This window comes from Euphorbia lathyris, chromosome 5 (genome assembly GCF_963576675.1).
Source record: "Euphorbia lathyris chromosome 5, ddEupLath1.1, whole genome shotgun sequence".
Taxonomy (NCBI): domain Eukaryota; kingdom Viridiplantae; phylum Streptophyta; class Magnoliopsida; order Malpighiales; family Euphorbiaceae; genus Euphorbia; species Euphorbia lathyris.
Window position 1 is genome coordinate 35,826,446 of NC_088914.1, and position 19,117 is coordinate 35,845,562.

At 37.1% G+C, this 19,117-nt stretch overlaps 1 non-coding gene across 1 annotated transcript; it reads right to left on the reverse strand.

The window, feature by feature from the left end:
• Positions 1–397: 397 nt before the first annotated feature.
• LOC136231587 (small nucleolar RNA R71) lies at positions 398–504 on the reverse strand. The gene has a single exon (XR_010689961.1). It is a non-coding gene; the product is annotated as a small nucleolar RNA R71 (small nucleolar RNA).
• Positions 505–19,117: the final 18,613 nt, after the last annotated feature.

Sequence of the window (19,117 nt, forward strand, 5' to 3'; positions counted from 1 at the left end):
AGTAGACCAGCCAGAGATTATGGCCGATCCACCGACACTTATGGATTATGCTAGGCCAGGAATGGCCGGTGTAACTAATAGTGTAGTTAGACCCCGTATAAATGCAAATCAATTTGAAATTAAGCATGCTTTGCTTAATATGTTGCAAAACAATGTAACGTTTTATGGACTACCTAACGAAAACCCTAATGCACATTTGACAAATTTCTTAGAAATTTGTGACACTTTTAAAATTACTGATGTAACAGCCGAAGCAATCAAACTTCGCCTCTTTCCTTTCACTTTAAAGGATAAGGCAAAAATTTGGTTAACTTCTATGCCTGCTGCAACATTTGAGACTTGGGACCAATTAGCCCAAGCGTTTTTATCAAAATATTTTCCTTTAGCAAAAACCGCAAGAGTCATCAAAGAGTTGACATCTTTTACCCAAAATAATAATGAAACTCTTTATGAAGCTTGGAAACGTTTTAAAGAACTTCAACGTTTATGCCCACACCACCAACTGCCAAATGCACTTTTAATGCAGACATTCTATAATGGATTAAATCCTACAACTAGAGGTTCATTAGATGCTATGTCTGGAGGGTTATTTATGAAGAAGACGTCCGCCCAAGCAAGAGAACTTTTGGAAGAAATGGCAATCAACAGCAGTATGTGGCCCGCCGAGCGTGGCCATATACCGACGGCGAAACCATCATCCTCAGGTACATCATCGGTTAAAGGTATAATGAATCTTGATCCTGTAGCAATGTTACAAGCCTAATTTTCTGCCTTATCGCACAAAATTGATAGGTTTATGGCACCGTGTGATCCTAATGATCCGATCCCGACAGACATTGATTACGAAGGTATGAATGAGATAGAACAGGTAAATTTTGTCCAAGGACAAAACCAAACTACTAATCCTTATTCTAATACTTATAATCCTGGATGGAGAAATCATCCTAACTTTAATTGGAAAGATAGTAATAATAATAATAATGCAAATGCTAATCAATATCGTGTAAATAATTATCAAAATCAAACAAAAGATACGATTAGCACTTTATCTTCAAAAATCGACAAATTTATAGATGCTATGAATGGAAAGGTAAGTAATCAAGACGATGGTTTTAAACGGATCGAAAATAAATTCGATCAGCTTATCAAAAACCAATCATCTAGCATCCATAATTTGGAGGTTCAAATTGGACAACTTGCTAAATCAATTCCATCCCGCAAAGAGGGAAGTCTTCCCAGCCAAACGGAAGAAAATCCGAAAGAGCATGTTAAGGCTATCACTCTTCGCTCAGGAAAAAACTATTTAGGTCCGGAAATGCCCGGAAATTCAACTTTACCTGGAAATGATTTACCAAAATCCAAAGAAGATACATTAAAACAAAAAGATACAACAATAGACTCTAATCCAAAACCTTTTGTACCAAAACCACCTTTTCCACACAGGGTCCGAAATAAGGACCATGATAAACAACTTTTATCATTTTTAGATAAACTTAAAAATTTGCATATAAATTTAACATTCATGGATGCAATTACGCAAATTCCTAACTATGGAAAATTCTTGAAAGATTTAATCTCAAAAAAGATTAGTTGGGAAGGAATTTCATCCATTTCACTTTCTGAAGAATGTAGTTCGATAGTATCAAGCAAATTACCTACTAAACTCAAAGATCCCGGATGCTTTACCATTCCGTGTACTTTGGGAAATATGGAATTCCCAAGTTGTCTTTGTGATTTAGGAGCTAGTATAAACTTGATGCCATTGTCTATTTTTGAGAAATTAGGTTTAGAAGAAGACATCAAGCGTACCAATATGGTTTTGCAATTAGCAGATCAATCCACTAAAAGACCATATGGTATAATTGAAGACGTTTTGGTGAAAGTTGACAAATTTATTTTTCCTACTGACTTTGTTATCTTAGATTTTGCTTATGATGCTAATTGTCCGCTAATCTTTGATAGACCATTCATGAACACGGGACGTGCTCTAGTTGATGTGTCGGAAGGAAAAGTAGTTTTAAGAATAGGTGACGATAAGATCGAGTTCGATATGAATCAAGCAATGAAATATCCTATGGAGGATTTCGCTTGTATGAAGCTTGATTTAGTTGAAGAATGTGTTAATGAAATTGTTCAAAGAGAAGAAATAATGGAACCTATAATGGGTGAAGAATTAGAAGATAAGGACCCAGAGCCTTTGATTCGAGAAGATGGACAAGTTCCGCCTTCAGTAATAGTTCCACCTAAATTAGAACTTAAAGAATTACCAAACCATCTGAGATACACTTTCCTAGGCGGAAGTGATACTCTACCTATAATCATCTCTAACAAATTAACAGAAAATCAAGAAGATAAGCCACCTAAAGCGGATAGACAAAGACGTTTAAATCCGAACATGAAAGAAGTAGTCAAAAATGAGATTACTAAACTTTTAGACAATGGAATCATTTATCCTATTTCGGATAGTGAATGGGTTAGTCCAATCCATTGTGTACCCAAAAAGGGAGGTATAACTGTAGTAAGGAATGATGAAGGTGAATTAATACCTACGCGAACCACCACCGGTTGGAGGGTTTGTATAGATTATAGGAACCTAAATAAGGCAACTAGGAAAGATCATTTTCCTTTACCTTTCATCGATCAAATGATCGAAAGGATAGCCGGTCATGCATTTTATTGTTTTCTTGATGGTTATTCCGGATTCTTTCAAATATATATTTACCCGGATGACCAAGATAAAACAACCTTCACATGTCCTTATGGAACATTTGCATATAGAAGAATGCCTTTTGGTCTATGTAATGCACCAGTAACTTTTCAACGTTGTATGACTGCAATTTTTAATGATTTCATCGAAGATATCATGGAAGTATTTATGGATGATTTTTCAGTTTATGGAGATTCTTTTGATGTATGTTTAAAAAACTTAGATAAAGTTCTTTCTAGATGCGAAGAAACGAATTTAGTATTAAATTGGGAAAAATGTCATTTCATGGTTGACGAAGGAATTGTTTTAGGTCATAAAATATCCGAAAAAGGATTAGAAGTGGATAGAGCAAAAACTTCAGTAATAGAAAAATTACTCCCACCAACAACTGTCAAGGGAGTAAGATCTTTTCTAGGACATGCAGGTTTTTACAGACGATTTATAAAAAACTTTTCTGTGATTTCCAAACCACTTACTAATTTGCTTATGAAGGATTCAACCTTCGACTTTAATGAAGATTGTATTAAAGCTTTCGAAACATTGAAAACAGCTTTAGTCAGTGCACCCATAATTGCTAAGCCCGATTGGGATTTACCTTTTGAAATCATGTGTGATGCAAGTGACCTAGCAGTGGGATGTGTTTTAGGTCAAAGAAAGGATAAAAGATTACATGTTATTTATTATGCAAGTCACACATTGTCCGGTGCACAATTAAATTACACAACAACAGAAAAAGAGATGTTAGCCGTAGTATTTGCATGTGATAAGTTTAGGTCATACTTGTTAGGATCTAAAGTTATTATTTATACAGATCACGCAGCTTTACGTTATCTGTTTGCTAAGAAAGATGCAAAACCGCGTCTGATTAGATGGGTTTTGTTGTTACAAGAATTTGATATAGAAATTAAAGACAAAAAGGGAGTAGAAAACCTTGTCACCGATCATCTATCGAGACTAGAAGATGAAAACGGTCCTATAGGTGAAACTGTCGGTATATGAGATGATTTCTCCGATGAACATCTCTATCAAGTAGAAAGTATCATGTCACCATGGTATGCAGATTTTGCTAATTATCTTGCAACCGATATTGTTCCGGAGGGATTATCTTCCCAACAAATGAAGAAATTTTTCTTCGATATTAAACAATATTTTTGGGAAGATCCCTTTCTATTCAAATCATGTGGTGACGGGATAATTAGGAGATGTGTTGGAGAAAATGAATATGAATCTATAATAACAGAATGTCATTCCAGCTCATATGGAGGACATAATGGAGTTAATAAAACGGTAGCTAAAATATTAGAATGTGGGTTCTTTTGGCCTACAATGTTTAAGGACGTTGGTTCATTTATTACTCGTTGTGATAAATGCCAAAGAACGGGAAATTTAGGAAGGAAAGATGAGATGCCCCTAAAAAACGTGTTGGAAGTTGAAATCTTCGACATGTGGGGAATTGATTTCATGGGACCTTTTCCGCCTTCCAATGGTAAAACTTACATATTAGTAGCCGTTGATTATGTTTCGAAGTGGGTTGAAGAAATTGCAACCCCTACGAATGATTCTAAAGTAGTTATTAATTTTCTTGACGATATATTTTGTAGATTCGGTTGTCCTAGATTCGTTGTTAGTGATGGCGGTACCCATTTCATAAATCGAAATTTTGATATGCTTATGAAAAAATATGGAGTACGCCACCGCGTGTCAACGCCATACCATCCTCAGTCGAATGGTTAGGCGGAGATCTCAAATAGAGAACTCAAATGGATTCTAGAGAAAACTGTTTCATCATCAAGAAAAGATTGGTCACAAAAACTCAATAATGCGCTATGGGCATACCGTACTGCATTTAAATCACCAATAGGAATGACTCCATACCGTTTGGTATATGGAAAAGCATGTCATTTACCAGTTGAATTAGAACATAAAGCCTATTGGGCTATCAGAAAACTTAATTTTGATTTACAACAAGCAGGAAAGAAACGTTTGCTCAATTTAAATGAGTTAGATGAGTTGCGACATCTATCGTATGAAAATGGGAGGATTTATAAAGAAAAAGTGAAAAAATGGCACGATGCCAAGATCAAAGTCAAACACTTTAATGTTGGAGATAAGGTGCTGTTATTTAATTCACGGCTTCGTATATTTCCAGGAAAACTTAAGTCCAGATGGGATGGACCGTATTTAGTCGTCAAAACATTCGACTATGGTTCTTTGGAACTTGAGGAAACCAACGGTAATCGTTTTAAAGTTAACGGTAATCGATGTAAAATTTATTACGAAAATATTTCCGAAATAGGAACTAATTTCGTAACAAGATTTCCTGACATATAAATCATTTCATTTTTCTAATAGTTAGTTTTTATTATTTTTTATTTTTATTTTTGTTTTGTTTAGATTATATCATTTTATATTAGAATTTTAGATATAGAAAAATATATACAAGTCATGATTTTAATTAATTTTTAGGAATTTAATGAGAATTAGAAGAAATTCAGTGATTCTCAGTTGAGAATTTGAAATTCTCAGTTGAGGATTCACATATATAGAATTCTTAAGGAGGTAAGAAATTTCTGAACTTATAGAGAATTTAAAATTCTCAGTTGAGAATTTGGGTATAATTAGTAGCCAGGAAAATTTCTGGACTTATAGAGGATTTCAGATTCTCAGTTGAGAATTCTGATTTCAAATTGAAAGGAAAATTTCTGAACTTACCGAGGATGAGGATTCTCGATAGAGGATCAGAAATTTGGAGTTTTGACAACTGATTTCCGCAAGAAAATCAGCGTGTCGCGACCGCGGGTCAGCATCCTCGGTCGCGACACGGGGAAATTATGCAAAAATTGACCCTTTTTCCAGCAGATGCAACTCTTCAGAAACGAAGCATTAAGTTTCTTCATTTCTAAAAGGGCTGTTTCATGCCTTTTCATTTCAAAAACAACACCTCTTTTCATCCTAGGATCTTATTAATAGTTTCTAGATGTTCAGTTTTCTGTCACTTTCTTTTCATCTCTATCAGAACTATCTCTGATTTTCTTACCATTCAACAACCCAGAAACTAAGTTCAGAACCTTTCTTCCTTAATCATTCCAAACACCATGACTTCCTCAAACACTTCATCTAAGAAAGTTATTGCTTCACGCAATAAGCATGTTGATATATCAGAGCGTTACGGATGTAACTTTCCCATCTTCAATCATGATGAGGGAAGGCGCTTCTTGAAGCTTCGATACACATTCTTTGTCGGAATGCTATACATGGATGACTTTCTTAATGATCAGTTGGGAATTAAAGAAGATATGAGTCGCTACATGGAACGTTTAGGATGGACCAGATTTGTTAATATGAAGTTTCCTATAATTGGAGACTGGATATTAGAGTTCTTCTGTACGGTTCGCTTTGTTAACAAGCGTCGGGTGCGTCTTAGTTTTCGTCGGGATGGCAAAACTTTCACTTTTGGATATCCAGAATTACATGCTTGGTTTGGTTTTCCCTTGAAGGATACTACCAAACGTCATCATGGAAAAGATATGACGTCCACTGATATTTGGCGAATGCTCACCGGCATCTGGCCTTTCCACCCAAAACTTGCCTATAATAAGTCTTTCTATTCCAACTCTATGCTATATTTGCATAAGTTTCTGAGTCACAGCCTGTTCGGTCGCACGTTCAGTAGTGTCGTCCAAGAATCTGATCTTTATGTCCTTGGCGATATATTTCAAGGCAACGTGGTTGATTCTTCAAAAATTCTGATGGAGGGTCTTGTTGCCGCATCTAGATCCAAGGCTAAGAAGGTTGGATTCGGGAATATTGTATGTGCAATAATTCTAGGGACCAAGGGAAGTATTTCTGTTCCTTGGAGTGATGCTGAATCTTTCCCAATGCTAGACTATGAGTTTTTAGAATATGAAGGTCTAGTGAAACGAGTATTTCGATCAGGACCCAATTTTCTTTCTGCACAAGAACGTCAAGCCTTCGTGCAGTTGAAAATAGAACGCTATAGGGCTAAGAAAATCCCGATTGAAAGGGACGAGTTTTTAGCATAGCTTTTGTTTCGTTTGTTTGTAAATATGTTTCTATTCAATAAAAATCTTTCTCTTTTGCATTCTTTCCTGTTTTTGATTATTTGGTTAAACTAACATTTAATTCCATAATTCTAAACTAATGCACTTATTAAATGCAAACTTAATCCAATCATTACTAATTAAATGATTAATAACTAAGTTTCAATTCCTTAAATAAAGATTCATTTAACTTACATTAATACATGCACATAAATGCTTCAATTAATTTTTGTTCCAAACCTTTCCTATTCTTAATTTAACATCCATTAATTAAAGCATTTTTCATTTATTTTTCCATTAATAAGGATAAACCTTTGGTTTTCCTTATCATTTAATGTTTTACATTTATGTTCTTAAGTACAGATTACATTGTCCAGGAGTACAGGATCAAATTTATCAAAGAAATTACACAAATAGGAGTTAATATGCAGATTTGGGTAGCCACGAGGTGATCCGCGGCCGAGAATTAATGGAGTCTCGGTAACTTCAGCAAATTTACTCCAAATTCAGACAAGAAATTCGCTGCCAAACGCGATTCGCGGCCGCGAATGGTGTATTTCTCGGTAACTTCAGCAAATTCCCACAACAATTCAAAGCAAAAATTGGCTGAAAAACGCGATCCGCGGCCGCGGATACACATCCACGACCGCGACACGCGTGTTAAAGGCAACTCCAAGTCCGGATTGTTGGCCTAATTTTCAACCTTTTTCCTATTCAACCCCTACTTACACCTCTTCCTATTCCAACTCTACTTACACCTCTTCCTATTCCAACTATACTCATTACTCTTCCTATTCCTACTCTACCTATTAATCTTCCTCTTCAAACCCTATATATATACCTATTCCTTACACAAACCTTACATCACCTCCAATTTTAACCAATTCCCTACTCTTACCTCTTCAAAATACTTCACTTTTACTCTTCCCAATTTCATCATTACCCTTTTCAATCACTTACCCCTTTCAATTCAAGTCTACATACAACACTTCTACTTCATCTTCAACCTCAAGCTTTTCTCTCTTTTCATCTTTTTCATCTAAACCCTAAACACCATAACCATGCCTAGAGCAAAGCGTGTTGGACACAAGCCGGCTGTCACTGAGGCTAATCGCCTAAGGATTAGTTGCGGGGCTTATTTCGACATTCATTCTGAAGAAGAAGTTGGACGTTTCAAGCACTTTTCAAACGTCAATCGTAAGTTCGTGGATATGCAGTTTCTTGACTTTGATTCGGTAAGGAAGTTGAACTTCACTACACAAATTACTGCTTTTATTGAAACTTTGGGATGGGAAACTTTTGCTTCTATGCGTTTTCCACAAATTCAAGAGTATGTGGTTGAATTTTTGGTTACTTTGACGATGAACAAAAAGAGGACTGAAATTTCTTTTCGGAATAATGGTGTCACCTATACCATATATTATGAAGCTATGGGTAACATGTTTGGTTTCCCTACTAGTGATTTTTATGATAAGCCTCGGGATTTTGACAATAACTCTTTTTGGCAAACTCTTTCCGACCAAACTTCTTTTGATTCTAAAAACACTTCAAGCAAGTTGATTAAGGACAATTGTGTGTTCTTCTTTCACAAGTATTTGAGTTTTTCACTTTTTGGTCTTGTTGAGAGTTCAAAAATTCAAGTCCGGGATTTATTTGTTTGGGATTGTTTGTTCAAGGGTTTACGGGTTGATAGCATTGGAATGATTTTTGACAATTTATATCGTGCTTCGAGGGCTCATACCACTCAAGTCCCTCTCGGTAATTTAATCACCGCTATTGTTTTGGGAGCACGGGATGAATTGGCTACTTTTGATATGTCCACCTACCATGGATATGTTCCGGTTTTGGACATTGCGGCTCTTGAGCGGGCTCATTTATTGGTTTCTGCGGCTCCTCCGGTTTTTATTTCTTATGCTACCCGTATTGCACATCTTCGTGGCACTATGGGTGGAGGTGCTTCTAGTTCTCATAATGTAGGTACCGAGGAAGAAGGAGGTGCGGAGGAAGGAGCGGAAGATGCACCACAAACCCAAGCAACACAAGATAATGATCCGGTGGATTTAAGGAGAATTTTGAACCAAATCAATGCCAATAATCGACAAATGAATTTAAGAATTGATGATTTGGTGGAGAACAACATGGTGATGAATGACAACCTCAATTCTTTGAGGCGTGCGCATAGATCAACTCGGCATCGGATGCTTTCGTTTTTTCGACGCCGAAATGTGGAAACTTCACCAACACCTCCGGATTCCCCGCCGCATGATTAGGTTTTATCTTTTATTTTTATCTTATCTTGTTTTCATTTCAGTTTCGTACATTTTTATTTTCTTATGTTTCGTACAATTTCAGTTTTAATTTAATTTTATGATGCTTGTTTTCTTTGCTATATCTTTCATTTCTTTCCGTTTGTTTTATCTTTAACGTTTTATCTCCATTTTTGCACCAATGAGGACATGGTCCAATTTAAGTGTGGGAGGAGATATATACATATATCATTTTTATACAAACGAATGAATGAACGAATGTATGCAAATGAATGAATGAATGTATGCAACACTTGTTTGTTTTCAAAAATACAAAATGCAACGTATATTGCAACACTTTTAAGTATATTGCAAAAAATGAAAAAAATTAACATTTTTTATGAAATATCATTTTTACATTTATCAATTAATCATAAGTTAAAATTTTTATGATTATTTTTAGGTTATCATTATCGATAGAAATAAATATTTCTATACGGGTAATATTTTTCAAATTTTTCACAAATCTTCGACACGATTTTAAGTAAAAATTGTCTCGAGTAAATGTATTTAAGTAATAAATTCTTTATTTTCAATCTCTATTTCATATCATGAAATTCATGATATAATAAATCTTATTTTAAATTTTCAATTAGGTTTATAGGCATTAAATTAAACTAACAATTTTTTTAGCTCGGTTTTGGTTTTGTCTTACATTAACACCAATTGAAGTTTTTAAGGAAACTATAGCCATAATACATGTTGAATTTTCAGTCAATATAGGATGAATGTGCTAATTTTCTTTTTCCCAATTCATATTAATTAATCAATAAATCGTATTCTTAACTTTTGGCCACGATTGAGACCAACCTTATCACAATCGAGGTATGAAAGGGAAGAAATTAATAAATAAAGCGTACTTTTGGCCACGGTTGCGACCACCCTTATCACAATCGAGGTATGAAAGGAACGTTTAAATAATAAAAAAATTAAGCGTGTTTAAAGTTTAAAGTAACGATTGCGTCCACCCATGGCATGGTCGGTACCTCTTAAGCGAACACAAAACAAATGCATATAAAGTTACGATCGAGACCACCCTTATCACGGGCGTAACTAAGCAAATAAATTAAACTTAATACTCATATATAATAATTCAAGTTTGGGAAAGGAAATTTGGTGCTTTGAAATGCCTTGAGATGAAAGACTCAATAACATGCGTGCTTACATCGTCCCGAATACTTCAATTTAAACATTGAAATACAAGACGAATGATATATCGTACTTATACTAAGTTAGTTTGATATTTTGCGTATAAATTTGCCATGCAAAGTTAGTCTTTTCGGCTTAACTAATTTAAAAAGTAAACACAAAGATATATGTTTTATTTTCAAAAAGAGATTAGTTAAGGAATAAATTCAGTGAAATTTTGCTAGGGACTAGCAAAAGATTAAGTGTGGAGATTTGTTAAGCCCAAAATATACCTAAAATATCATTAACATTTATATCATTTTTATTACAAATTCGTGTTATTTATATCTGTTTAGATTACTTTTACTCTCGAATATCTTTCTTTCTTGCAAGGTACCTAAATATTTGGTAAAATCCAAATAGGAACGAAAAAGGATCTAAAACAGAAGAAAAACCCTACAAAAGGAGTCAAAGACGACGTAAAATCGAAAGCGCCAAGTCGAAGACACAAATGAAAGCTAAGAAGTGAGAAAAATCACCAGGCCGCGACAGTGGATCCTCAACCCGCGGCCGCGACACGCGTGGTATAGCTATTTCTCCCCTTCGTCCGTCGTTCAACTCAATGCTACGTCATTCACGGCCGCGGATTACCATCCTTGGTAAGTGCAGAAAATTTACAAAGAGCATTTAACACATGCTGAAAATCCAAGAAACGCGTTCGTTCAAGTGGATAAAGACGTCCTTTCACAACGGACACGACTCTTAACCAACGGATACATCACTTCAAACACAACCCTTCAACATCTATAAATAAAGAGTTGATGTTGAGAAAAAGAGCAGTGAAATGTTATAATATAGATATAGAATCAGAGCGTAGAACTTATGTCGAAGTTCTAAGTAAACACATTTCGAGAGTTAGAAATTAGATTCTGAACAAGATGAGGTACACATATTGTTTATAGTTTAATTACAACTCAGTAGCGTTTAGACATTGTTCCAGTTTTAGTTTGCATCATGGTAGTGGCCGACCGAATCCCTATTACGAAGTTACAGCGAGAAGATTGAGTAGAGTGTTCGCCCCTGAGCCTGACAACCTCTTAGGAAACCCAAGGAAGCGGAACCGATCAAGCCTTTCACTTGCACGCCCTCGAAGAACTCGATGCTCCTTGTTCTCTGTAAACTTGTACCAATTTATATTTCATCTAATAAAGTCCGTTCTATTCGACAAATCGTTATGCAGCACTTATGGTAACCAATCCAATATAAGTGAGGCTGGTGTTTTCATTAATATGCACTTGAATTCAAAATCATTACAAGGAAACTTTGTTGAACACTTAGGCAAATTATCATCTCGAAAGAGTTTTAATTTGAGTAAGGGCAACTATCCCGAAATGGTTTTGTCACGTTCAAAGCCAATTAATTAGAGGTTTCGTCATTTATTTCATCATCATAATTGATACAAAGTTTAAGTTGTTTTCTTTGCTTAATGCAAATGAATAAATTCATTCGTTTTTCTAAAAAGTTCTAAATGTTCATGTTTTGTAAAATTCATCCTTAAAATCAGAAGACCTTTCTAACAATCGATTTATTCTAAATATAAAATTTTATTCCAGCATTTTCAAATACTCAAAGTTCACAAATTCAATTAAACAAATTTCCTAAATTCAATTAAACCAATTTTCACTTTTCATTTACATTTAATAGTAAATCTAACTAGTTCGAAATTAACAGATTCAAAAAATAAGTTTTTTCGTTAAAAAACGTATCCCTGTGGGATCGATATTTTTATTACTACAAGCGAAACCGTGCACTTGCGGAAATCGTTCAACACATAGCGTAATGTGTTAATAAACCCTAAAACGAACCTTACCGAGATGAAGAATTAACGAGTTAGAAGACGATTCACCCGATTGAGAGAGATAAACCAAGCAGGAGAAGATGAATTTTGTTTAGGGCTTTTGCAGAGGTGGAGATCGAAGGAGAAGAGGAGGATCGAAAGACTGGGTTTAGGCTAAATTGGCCTTATATACCCCGTTCTTTTTTTAAGCGCGCAAACTAAAAGTTAGAGTTTTTTCTGCCCCACTTTTCTAAGTTTCAGTTGCCGCTTTTTTTTTTTTACAACAATGACAGTCATTTATTCGAAGTGTCGTCTGATGCTTAAGTGACTTTTCCATCGAAATCGTGTTCTTTTGGGATGACAGCATACTGTAACCGTAACGTCATCTGAGACGCGAGCGCATTTTTTTTTCGCCTTCCGATGACATAGAATTAAAATACTGTCACGAAACATATTCAGACGACACGAAAATAAATGTCTGTCATGTATCTTGTGTCATGTGAAAGGGAAAATGGCATAGTGGGAATGGACCACTAAATATTGTGAATTAATTTTGCAAGCATAGGAAAACAAATAAAGCTCTAATTAAGATAAATGAAAAATAAAAACCTTTGCAGCTATCTTTAAAGCCTCGACATCTTCAGGAAAAATCATGATATTCTTTCATATGACTCTCCAGCCCTTTGCAAATCTCCAAGCTTAACAAAATGCGATGCGTGCTGAACTCTTAGAGCAATATCATTAGGAGTTTCCCTTATAACTTTATAAAGGCATGTCCCAATATGAGCTGCATCTCCTATTTCACCGTATTTCATTAAAGATATTAGTCAGAATATAAAATGAGGCCCCACCCATATATCCAATCAAGGACTAGAAACTCCTATTCATGGTCCAAATATGACAAAATCAAATATCGATATGTTTAAGTATGTATTAGCACCTTGTTGAAAAGTATGATACATTTCTATCAAAATTTTGTGATTGAACAGAGCACACTTTCTCCACATAATAAGACTGACAGTAAATGACTACCAGTATATGCAAAGTGTAATTTCAGCAGCATAAAAAAACTTTTTAGCCTATTCATATTGATGGAACGGCATAACAACTTGAAGTTTTAGGCCATGATTTTAGGTCGTGATGGTGCTTCTGGTTTTTGGATGTTAAGTTTTAGATACTTTTGGATGTTTATTTAAACAAGTGTTGTTGTTTGGATTAAATATCATTGTTGTCTTTTACGTTACAAACATTGTTGCCTTGTGCTCTAAACATCATTGCACTTGTAACTATAACATGGTTTCCATATACTCTAAACATTGTTGCGTTTATAAACAAAAATTGTTGCCTTTATGTTACAAGTTGTTGCATTTGTATAACAAAAGTGTTGCTATAGCAATATCGTTGATCTGAAATAGTGTTGCCTAAGGAAATAAAGCGTTGCCTTAAGTTAAAAATATTGTTGCCTTCTCCCACTAAAGGTAACGATTAATAAATATAAAATCGTTGCTTTTGGGTTCATTTTCGTTGTCTTTTAATCATATCCTCCAACCGTTGCACTTTGATGAAACCAAAAGCGACGATATCTTCATTGTTGCATTAGAAAACATTTTCATTGCATTTGAGAGTAAAGGCAACCGTGAATTAACCAACGAAAATATATTGATCGAAATCGTTGCCTTAGCCTATTTTTTGCCATTTTGCAACAGTTTTGGGTCCCAAACGTAACGAATCAGCATCGTTGCAATTGGCATTCTATGGTAGCGGGTTGGTTTGAAAATTCTTAGGCTTAGCATAAAAATTTCTAGTTGGAAAACCAAACCACAAACCCATCTCCTCATATCTAACATCAAAATGTTTACCCAAATTCCTAAAAGAAATTCTACCATTCTTCTTATCATATGCCAAAGTAACCAAAAATCCGATAATATCTGATAATATCTGTTTCACTATGACGGAAACGCATACTAGCAAATCTTTCCCAACCTAAAACTCTAAGAAATTCATTAATCCGCTCGGAGAAGGTAAAATCACTCACTGTAGCAAAATCTAAGAAGAGCATATCGGTGAACAAGATCTTGGATCCAGAAAAGTACCTATAACGCCTTCCTTCCGCATTGAAGGAATTTTGTTAGCAACCTTCTTTTGTCTAGGCATGGTGAAATATTTGGTGTTTGTGAGAGAAATAGAGAGATTTTAGAAAATTTGAAAAATGGAGGTTTATGTTATGGTTTTTGTATTTGGGGAAGAAGATGAATAGGGAAAATGTGCATGGGAAAAAACAAAATCTTATTATGGGGAAGAGAGAAGTGTATTGATAGGTGAAAATTTGGGTGAATTTAAAGGTGATTTGATGTATAATTGATTGTGGAATAAGAAAGGTGTTTGAATTAAAGTTGGAATAGGAAAAGGTGTAAAAATAGGCTCAATTTCGGCCAAAATAACAGCGAGTCGCGACCGAGATTCTCAAAAATCTCAGTCGTGACACACGTTGAGAAGGGAGAAAAATTGCTCCTCCTGGCTTGCCTGCTTGCTGGTCGTCCAGAGATTTTGGAAATCTCATACGAGATTTTTGAGCTGTTAGCCAAAATCTTGAATATTTGACATTTTCAACTTGTTAAAATTATTTCTTCTTGCACTAATGTTCCTTTAATGATATTTAAACCTGAAAAACTAAAAAACAAAACTAAAAATTAAATAAAAGGTTAGCCTTAAGGGCTTTCCTTAATCTAAAATTGATAAAAATAGATGAGTTTTTTTTTTGGGTAGGAACAGGAAAAGAAAAAGAACAAACAAAGAAAACTAACCCGGGATTAGCCTAAGAAGGCTAACCCCAATTCTATCCTCTAAAAGAAGAGACGAAAGAAAGATGGGAGGATCAGAAAGGGTAGAGACACCTAACATCCCCTCATGCTCAGCTGCCGCCAAGCGATCCGCAACCCGGTTCTGTTCCCTGTAGATGTGGCTGAACTTTAAGAACTCAAAGGAAGGGCGCAGCCTTAAAATAGCTTTGATAAGGTTTTGGCTGTTAAGACAAATAGCCTGGTTATCAGAAATCCTGTTGATAGCCTCCATGTTATCAGACTCCACAGATAACCTCTTTACACCCAGGCTAATGGCAAGCTTGATACCCGAAAGAATACCCCACAGTTCTACCGAAAAGGAGGAACCCATCCCCAGGTTCTGGGTAAACCCAGACAGCCAGGCGCCACCCGCCTCACGAAGAACTCCTCCGGCAGCAATCTTGTCATTGCTAAGGCAGGAGCCATCCGTATTCAGCTTCACTACCCCTTCTTCTGGCCTGCTCCAACCAACGAGGTGGACCTCTCTTTTCTGGGTAGACTTGGCAAGGGGATCCCCTTTGAAGCTCTCAGTAATAATAGAGAGTTTTTTCGAGAAGAAATCAAGTAAGTCAGGAATAAAGACAGTTTTATCAGCAAAAATCTCCTCGTTCCTCCACTTCCAAATTTGGTGACAAATGATAGCAAAGAAAATGTCACCATGCTCCATGTTAGCCAATAACTTCCCACTAACTCCATCAGAGCACCAGTTATACTCAGAGTGGGCCATGAAGGAAGGAAGAATGTGGTGAGGGATAATTTTCTTCCACACCTTTTTACTCTTAGGGCAATCCCTTAGAGCATGACACAAAGTTTCATCATGGCCTCTGCATCTACTGCAAGCACCTGAATCCGCCAAGCAATGTATCAAACTTTGACCAGATCCAGTCTCCCTCAGAGTCCACCACATCGGCAATTCTCCAGTTACGGATGTTACTAGGCGGGGGGGATCTACACACCTCAATAAGCGGTTTGTCACCAATCTAAGTATCATACCAGAAGCTAATGGATTTACCATTACCCACCTCCAGACCAACCCCCGAGCAGAACTCTGCAAACACAGCGCTAAGCCCTTTCCAAAGGAAGGAACAACTGACAACTCTCTCCTTAGGGCCACCAAAGATTTTGTCTTTCTGATACTTGCCACAGAGAAGACGAACCCAAAGAGAGGATGGGCATTGCCACATTCTCTAAAGAAGCTTCATCAAAAGGACTTTATTATTGTCCTTAGCTTGTCTTATACCAAGACCCCCCCTGCTTTTCGGCTGGCAGACCTCCTTCTAAGGGACAAGGTGAATCTTTTTCCCTTCTCCAGACTCTCCCCAAAGGAAACGCCGGTTGATTTTGTCTAGCTCGTTGAGGACCGGCTCAGGCAGTCTACAGGCTTGCATGATATGATTAGGAGCAGCGCAATTGACAGATTGGATTAAAGTTAGACGGCCTGCTAGGGAAAGAGAGTTAGCTTTCCAGCTAGCACACAAACCATTGGTTTTGTCCAAAGTTTCTTTAAAGGAGGCTTTGGAGACTCTGTCGCTATGGAGAGGGACCCCAAGATACTTACCCAAAGAGTGAGTAAGGGGAATGCCGGAAAGATCACTCAGCCTTCTATAAATGCCTCTGTGCATGTTTTTAGAGCAAAGCATCCGAGACTTTTGGATATTAATCTTCTGGCCAGAAGCAGCACAGAAACAATTAAGGATATCCATTACCACACTAATTTGCTCCTCATTCCCTTCCACGAAGAGCATCACATCATCAGCGAAGAATAAATGGGTAATAGGAGGGCAAAAATTATTGATGGACACAGGATGGAGAATCCCCTTGCTCACAGCCTCTTGGATCAGGTCTGACAATCTTTCCATAGCAATAACAAAAAGGAAGGGGCTCATGGGATCTCCTTGACGGATTCCCCTGGAGGGAGAGAACTCGTCAGACATATCTCCATTGATCATAACTTGGAAAATATGAGAAGAAATGCAATCCTCAATCAATTTCCTCCAGCTCTCGGGGATACCAGCTTTCTTCAAACTATCCAGAAGAAAACTCCGGTTTAAACGGTCATAAGCTTTCTCCAGATCCAGCTTGAGCACCACAAACCCTTTCTTACCTTTCTTCATTTTCATGGAATGCACCATTTCCTGGGCGATAACCACACTGTCCATCATTTGTCTGCCAGGGACAAAAAGCTGTCTTGGTTTTGGCCTATAATCTCAGGGAGAATACGCCGGATCTTATTAGCCACAATTTTAGTGATAGCTTTGTATAACACATTGCAAAGACTAATCGGCCTCATCTGCAAAAAGGAGGAAGGTTTTTCAACTTTTGGGATCAGGACCAGGAGGGTTTTATTCACCAGTCTAATATCATTAGAACCGCTGAAAACACCTTTAACAAAACTGTAGATGCCTTCATTCACAGTATCCCAGTGATTGTGGTAAAAGCTGGCAGGGATACCATCGATCCCCGGAGCTTTAGTGGCTCCAATATTAGAGAATGCCAGATTAATTTCTTTCTGGTCGATAGGATGGAAAGCTTATTTAATAGCATCCTCCTCCAACCTAGGAAAAGAAATCCCAGCGAGGGCTTTATCCAGATCCACCTCGTCCTCTTTAAAAAGGACTTTGTAGAAGTCAAGGGCCAGGCGACGAATCTCTTCATCCTCATAGACCTAGTCTCCATTGGAATCTTTAATAGCATCGATCCGATTCCTCTGCCTCCTAACAAATAGTCGAGAGGTGGAAAAACCTGGTATTCCAGTCTCCGTCCTTAATCCAAGCCTTCCTAGATTTCTGGAACCAAAGAAGCTCTTCCTATCTAAGAACAGCTTCCAGCTCGTTCTGGAGGGATCTAAGCTGACAACTCAGACTGTGATCAAAATGGAACTCCAAACAGCGTTGAATGCCCTCAATTCTTCTTAAAAGTTTACTTTTCCGTCTGATAATATGGCCAAAGATGTTTTTATTCCATCCCACCACATTCTTCCTAAACCCCTCCGCGGTGAGGAGAACATTAGAATGAGGCTGCCAATTATCTTTAACAAAATTCCTAAACTCAGGATGAGATTCCTAGACAACAAGGTACCTAAACGGTCTATTCCCTTTAGGCCGACATTTAACCAGATTGACGAGGATAGGACAATGGTCAGAATGACGGAAAGGGAGATTCAGCACGTTCACTTCGGGAAATCTACAAATAGCCGCAACATTCACGTACATTTTGTCCAACCGAACAAACACGCTATTCCTTTTCCAAGTAAACTTGTGGCCAGCAGCTCCCAGGTCAGACAGCCCGCATAAATCCATATTCTGCTTATGGTTAAGGCAACGGTTGACATAATGATTACCTCCCCCTTTCTGATCACTCATCAGGGCAATATCATTAAAGTCCCCAGCAACCATCCAAGCATCCACCATGCTTGTACTAATAGAGTAAAGGATCTCCCAAAGCCTTTTCCGGTTAGTCAAAACAGGATCGGCATAGACAAAGGTAGCAAAAAAAGATTTATTGCCAGGATAACACACCTTACAATGAATGAATTGATTATCTATACTGATAATATCAATATTAACACGACCTGGCTTCCAAAAAAGCCAAATCCCCCCTGCCCGACCAGTCGCCTCCGATCTGACACAATTCCAATTCTTAAACTTTTTAACCACCTCATCTGCTTTAGAACCACTAACCTTGGTTTCAAGAAGAGCAAAACAAGAAGGATTAAATTGCTTAATAAGATCATTAACATGGATGCGGGTCGCTTTGCTAGCCGCACCTCTAACATTCCAAACAAAAAAGTCCATCAGAAGGAAGACAAATGATCACAGGCCCAAACCCTAGAGCAGGTATTTATTCGGGGCTCCTGAGAGCCTTGAAGAGGTGCCAGCAGGCCCTCTTTTATCCCAAGAATCCAGAGAGCTATGGTTCTTTTTATGGTTCGCCCTAGGTTTCTTCAAATTCAACTTATTAACACCCATAGACTTCCCACTAAGGATTTCAACAAGAGTTTGCAAATTACTAACCTCATTGAGCTTTACTTTCCCTGTCGAGCCAATGATCTGGGATTTCCCCTTAGCATAAGCTTTGGGGTCGAAAAGAGGATTAATAGAGTCACCTAGGATGGTAGCTGGCTCGGCAAACTTAAGGCCTGGTATGCTTAGCTCCATATGGTCATTAGGTAAATCCGAATCATGTCCATCCTCAAGAGATAGGACTCCGAATCTAGATCCTGACCCGGAAGTTGAGCC